Source organism: Lynx rufus, unplaced genomic scaffold (genome assembly GCF_022079265.1).
Source record: "Lynx rufus isolate CCGP_SWC_20201006 ecotype Redwood Valley unplaced genomic scaffold, mLynRuf1.p SCAF_9, whole genome shotgun sequence".
NCBI classification, from domain to species: Eukaryota; Metazoa; Chordata; class Mammalia; order Carnivora; family Felidae; genus Lynx; species Lynx rufus.
Window position 1 is genome coordinate 62,070,654 of NW_025814897.1, and position 6,000 is coordinate 62,076,653.

Genomic DNA, 6,000 nt, shown 5'->3' on the forward strand with positions numbered 1-6,000 from the left:
CTAAATTAAAGGAGGTGCCCTGTGGAGACTGACCTACTCACCAGAAATATTGGGTTAGAGACCTCAGCGCAGCTGAGCATAAAGTTATCCAGAGTTTTCTCTCTGTGAAGCTCTCCTGAAGGAATATGAAGGAGAAGTATCAGGTGCCAGAGGGAGGGACCCATTTCTGAATGGAAACATTTTCAGTATTTGGGATCCTGGTTTCCATATATGCCCATAAGTGAAATACAGGACTCCTAATGTAAGTGCTCTTATCCACTAAATAAGCTAATTTACAAGCGTGACTGACCACCAATGCTCAGCATGTTTTCAAATGGAAAATAATGAGTCAGACTGTGGTCTTCAGTCAGTTTAAATAGTGACCTTATTGATTCTTGCAAAAAGCTCTATATTGCCAAATCAAATAATAATAGTAACAATTTGTAATGCCCTGAGCGCAGTGTTGAGAGAATTTACAAATAAAAAACAAGACTTGGGGAAATTGTCATTGATTCCCATCCTGGGGAGAGAGGGGAAGACAGTCCCTATGACCACAGACCTGACATTGACAGCCCAGGGTATAAAGGAGAAAGGACAGGGAGCACTGGAATAGGAGTCTCCTCTAAGCGCTGCTGGCTCCTCTCCACTTAATTTCGTCCCTTCTTTCTCCATCATCAATTAGAAAAGCGGCTTGTCTGAGGGGATAGAGAAAAGGTACTTTTAGGTTTCTCTTCCTCGTATGAGGCAGGTGCCATAACATAGAGGCACTCCTGAGTCTTTTATCCCGAGAAGGCCAAAAACAAGCCCAGTTTTCTGCTTTACATAGAAACTCTCTTTGCCTCTTTCTTCATAACAAGCTTTTTTTTTTTTAACTCAACATTTTTCCCTATTGAAATGGGGAAATACCTGGATTTTGGCCAAGTAATAAGGAACAGAGAGCATTTTATATTTATTTTGGTATAGGCCCTTAAAGTCCACCTCAAAAATTAAGTCACCTTAGAAATAAACACTAATCATGGTTCAGCTAAGTTTGGGTGGGGACAATATTGAACTGTGTGTGTGTGTGTGTGTGTGTGTGTGTGTGTGTGTATGGCGGGCTAATCTCTGAGTAACAAAGGTCATGCCGATCAGGGAAAGGGTTAGCAGTAAGCAGGGGTAGATATGGGACCCTCAGGGAGGCTGACTGTAGCAGTGGCAGGGTTTGGGGGCAAAAAAGGATCAACGCATTCCAGACCTGCCTATGTTAGGCACCATGGATGGACTCTCACAAACAGTTCTTGATAAGGTCCCAATAAAGAGTCAGGGATAAAAATCCCTGGTGACAGCCCAGTCAGGACCCCTCTCACTCTTGAGAACTTTGTTACTTTCACTCAATAAACTACCGCTTTGCTCAGTCGTGGCTGTCCGGGAGATTCATTCCTGGACTCAGTGAGACAAGGACCCTAGTGTCTCCCACCTTGTGGTATAAATTGGCATTGCCTGTCAGCGGCTGGTATCTCATCCTCCAGGGCCTGTGTGGGGTAGGTCAGATGAGGAGAACAAAGGCAAGAGAAATGTAGCTAAAATTAAACCTCTTTACAGCTTGCAGCCCACTGATACGTACCTGAAACATGCAGACCATGACCTTCCTCAAGGAACTCATGGCTGCCTGAGTGCCTTAATGTTTATGTTTTATTAAAGACTGAAGGTAACATTATTCTTTTTTTTAATATTTATTTATTTTGGGGGAGAACACAAGGAGGGGAGGGGCAGAGAGAGAGGGGGACAGAGAATCCAAAGCAGGCTTTGTGCTGACAGCAGGGAGCCCGATGCGGAGCTTGAACTCATGAACCCCAAGATCATGACCTGAGCCGAAGTCAGATGTTCAACTGACTGAGACACCCAGGTGCCCCTAAAGGTAACCATATCTAAACAGCATCTAGCCCTGCAAGGTCCTCAAAGTCTTGCTTTAAAATTCTTTAGAAACTTACTTTATCTCTATCGACACTCCTTCCACCAACTTAGAAGTATACAATCAGTCACTCCTCACATTCCCAGTGCAGCTCTTTCTGCTCACAGGTCCTGTCCCCATGCTTTAATAAAAATCACCTTTTTGCACCCAAAATGTCTCAAGAATCCTTTCTTGGCCATTAACTCTCAAGCACAAACCTTCAAATCATATCAGGTCAGTGAAGAGACAGAGAGAATAAATTAGAACGAACTTTATGATAGGATAGGATTCCTGACCCGCATGCCTCATAGTAAGACTCACAGTAAACTCAATACAACTAGAATGTGATGCAGAATTGAGAAAACACACCTCCACGTTGTGTGGCCTTCCATGCAATTAATTTCTGTGTGAGCCCAGGAAGTGGGAGAACCTTCAGAAATGAGAGCAGGGTAGCAGAAGGCTATGACCAGGCCCCTGGGCATGGCTGACCATCAGCCCCACTTTCTCAGTCCCACTGAGGTTCACCCAACCTCCAGGAAGCCATCTCCACACTTGATCAGTTCTGCTAGGATGGGACAGCTTTGCTGCTGCTGTTGTGATTCAGTAGGATGAGAAGCGCTCTTCCCCAGAATCAGGGGTACAGACGATCTTTCTTCTGGGTTACGGTTCTCCCCAGCAAGGGCATTGCCTCGTCAGGAGAATATCCGACCCTCTTTTGTCAGCTGCACACATTTTCCCACCGTGCTGATGCAGGGTGGACTCAGGACCCTGCACCACTCTGTTTCATGTTCAGGAAAGAGGGGATCCATGTGTTGGTGGCTGTGCACTGAGCACAGGAATGCCCTCCAGACAGCTCAGTGGGGTGTGTGCCCTGAAGAGGGCTCAAGTTTCATAGAAACAACGAACAGGTCATGAAGTCAGCAGTCACTTTGTGAGTTACTATCTTCCCAACTTCAAACAAATAATTGGGTCTCTGCTGAGCAATTACCCCATGCAGGGGAAGAGGAGGACCTCTTATCAAGCAGCACCTGAACACGAATGTCTATTGGGAAGGTCATGGAGAAGTCGTGGCTGCTGGTTGACCCAAGAGCTGGACCCCACCAATGGGAGCTCCTCACCCCTGATGCTGTCCTTGGAATGTGCATAATCTGCCTTCCTTCTCGCTGAAACAGCCCCAAGGACATGACCTTGAGATAGTCATGTCTTGCTGAGACCAGCAGGAGGGTATGCAACGGAGCCCAGTTATGTCCTCTATATAAACCGAGTTCTGGTGCCAGGTGCAGACATCTACTAGCTTGCCACCACCCAAGACAAACCTCCTATCTTTGTTCCCTTGCTCAGGAGTTCTGCTACCTACCATCTGGGGTGGCTGCCTCTTTCCTGGTCTCTCCTTGCCCTCCAATTAAGGCAGTTGGTTTCAGATGACACCTGGGACACTTCCCAGGAGCTTGAGAAGCAACAGCTCAGGTGTAGGGAGCACTGGCAGGCAGGAGTCACATCACTCTCCCTGCACTCTCCCGCCTGAAGCAGAGTTGCGGGCCTGGGTCTGCATCTCCGCCCGGGCTCCAGCTTGTGCTGGGCAGGATCACTTTGCTGCAGCTCTGGTAACACCACCTTTGACTCCCCCACCCAGAGGTGGCGATGGCTTCCTACTGTTGCAAATCTCTAGGTTGTATTCCCTTCTGCTGGTCAGTTTCTCAGCTCTTGAAACCTGTATAAACAATTCCCAGGATTCAGCTCATTGTGTTTTGTTTTGGTTTTTTTTTTTTTTTTTTTTTTTTTTTTTTTTTTTTTTTTTTGTACTGGTTATTATGTTACTGTCCCTCTGTCTCCATCTCACCCTTTAAGCTATTCTTTGTGATTATGAGGCTGGGCCTCTGTAAATGGCATTTCTCCTTCTCCAACCCGTTCCCCAAATCTGTAAATGAGGGTGAGGGGGGCTGCGGTAGGAAGGAATGCCAGTGGCATTATTGGTTCTATTTTGCAACTTTCCACGTTGCCAGAACCAGTCTTACCAAGACCTATAAAAGACCTCGGAACAAGCCTGAGAGACCCCCGGCCAACCTCACCCCCATCTCAAAAGAGTGAGCCTCAGGCACACGGGCTTCTTCTCTGAACTTTTGACACTCCAGAACCACCTAAACAGCACCCACTCTTCAAAATCTGAGTTTCAGCTCTGAGGGGCTCCTCCTCCAATCTCGTCAGATTTAATTTTTTTTTCAACGTTTTTTATTTATTTTTGGGACAGAGAGAGACAGAGCATGAACGGGGGAGGGGCAGAGAGAGAGGGAGACACAGAATCGGAAACAGGCTCCAGGCTCCGAGCCATCAGCCCAGAGCCCGACGCGGGGCTCGAACTCACGGAGCGCGAGATCGTGACCTGGCTGAAGTCGGACGCTTAACCGACTGCGCCACCCAGGCGCCCCGAATCTCGTCAGATTTAATACTGTCATCCCCTCCTTCTGTTCCCCAGACCCAGAGTTAGAAGTGACTTCTGGAATTGACACCTTCACATTCCCTTTTCGTCTCCTTGGTCCTCTAATACTTGGCCAACAATTTTTTACATTATTTTTTTATCATTCTAAGGAACTGATGTAGTTATATTCTGACTGTACTATCTCTGGACCCTGGCTTTTGTCTCCTGGGTTAGAGTATGACTAATACATACAAATTCAGTACTGAATACTGCATTCCGAGACCCAGGCTAGGGTGTGGAGACACAGTGCTGATCAGGAGCACTGGGATCCTTCTCTGGGAGGACTTGTGGTATATTTGGAAATACAAGTGAATCCATTATTGATGTCTGTGTGGAAAGATTATTATCAAGAAAGTAAGGCATACTGTGGGAATAACAGATGTTATATTACACAAATAGAAACACTTGAACAAAATAGAAACTAAAATTTCACAGATGTTTATTCAAGAAACACATTCACAATATTTTCATCAAATAGAGCAAGGATCATGAGTTCATCCATTCAACAAATGCTTATGGAGCATCTACCAGGAATCCTACAATATTTCAAATAAGGTGGACACAACTGTGAACAAAGTAATCAAGGTTCATTCTGATCATGCCTGTGTTTCACTATAGATGACAGGCAACAAACAAGTAATAAGAAAACTTCAAAGCATGAAAGCGGGATGAAGAAAACAAAGTCAAAACTAGGAAGGTACGATTGATATGCTCAGGCTTGCCACAATGCTTCACACAGTGGCGGGCACTTCATAAAAGCTTCACAGGTATTGATTGAGTAAACAGAGGAAGTTTCAGGAGAATCAGGCATTGTCAGATTGGCAGTTTGTTTCACTATTTTTTGTTGTCCTTTACAATGGGAACAACTGATGTGGTTACAAGGAGGTAAGGGGAAGCTTACCTAAAGCATAGGGTTTGCTCATGTCAAGAAGAAGGAACTGCTTCTGTCACAGCTGTTGCTGAGGAAGAAAGTCAAGATGGAGAAGTAGGAGACAATATGGAGGGAAAAGGGGAGCAGCAGACAGGTCGGGAGGAGATGAAAAGGTGAGACATCAAGGAGAAGCATGGAAAGGTCTGGAAGAAGGAAGAGTATAAGCAAGAGGAAGGAGAGTAACAGGAAGAGGGGAAGGAGATTGAGGGGCAAAAAGAGAAAACTCAAGAGGAGGTGAGTAGCAGTGTGATCACCAAGTGCTGTATAGCCACTTAATGCATGGAACTTCCCTCCTTTCTTTTCCTCTCAGCTTTCAGGGATCATACTTTCTTTAAATTCCTGGAAATTACTCTGATAATCAGCAATCAATCCATGCTTCAACCTTTATTCCTCCACCACCCCCAAAGTTCCCCTGCTACAGGTGTCCATGCCCCTGGGCACTATCCTCCCATTGCAGGAGCGAGGGGTCAGTGACGCTTCTACATGATAGAATGAGGAGTAAATGACCACGTGTAAGGCAAAGATTAAATTGAAAACAGTAGAAAATAAAAGAAAGAAAGCAGTGTGGCATTATACTGACTGATGTTCAAATCATTCATTCTGGAGAAATCTATGTGGTGAACATTCCTATGGACAGGGCTGTCCAGCCAAGAGCTCAAAGAAACCTCCTGCCAACAGCCACGC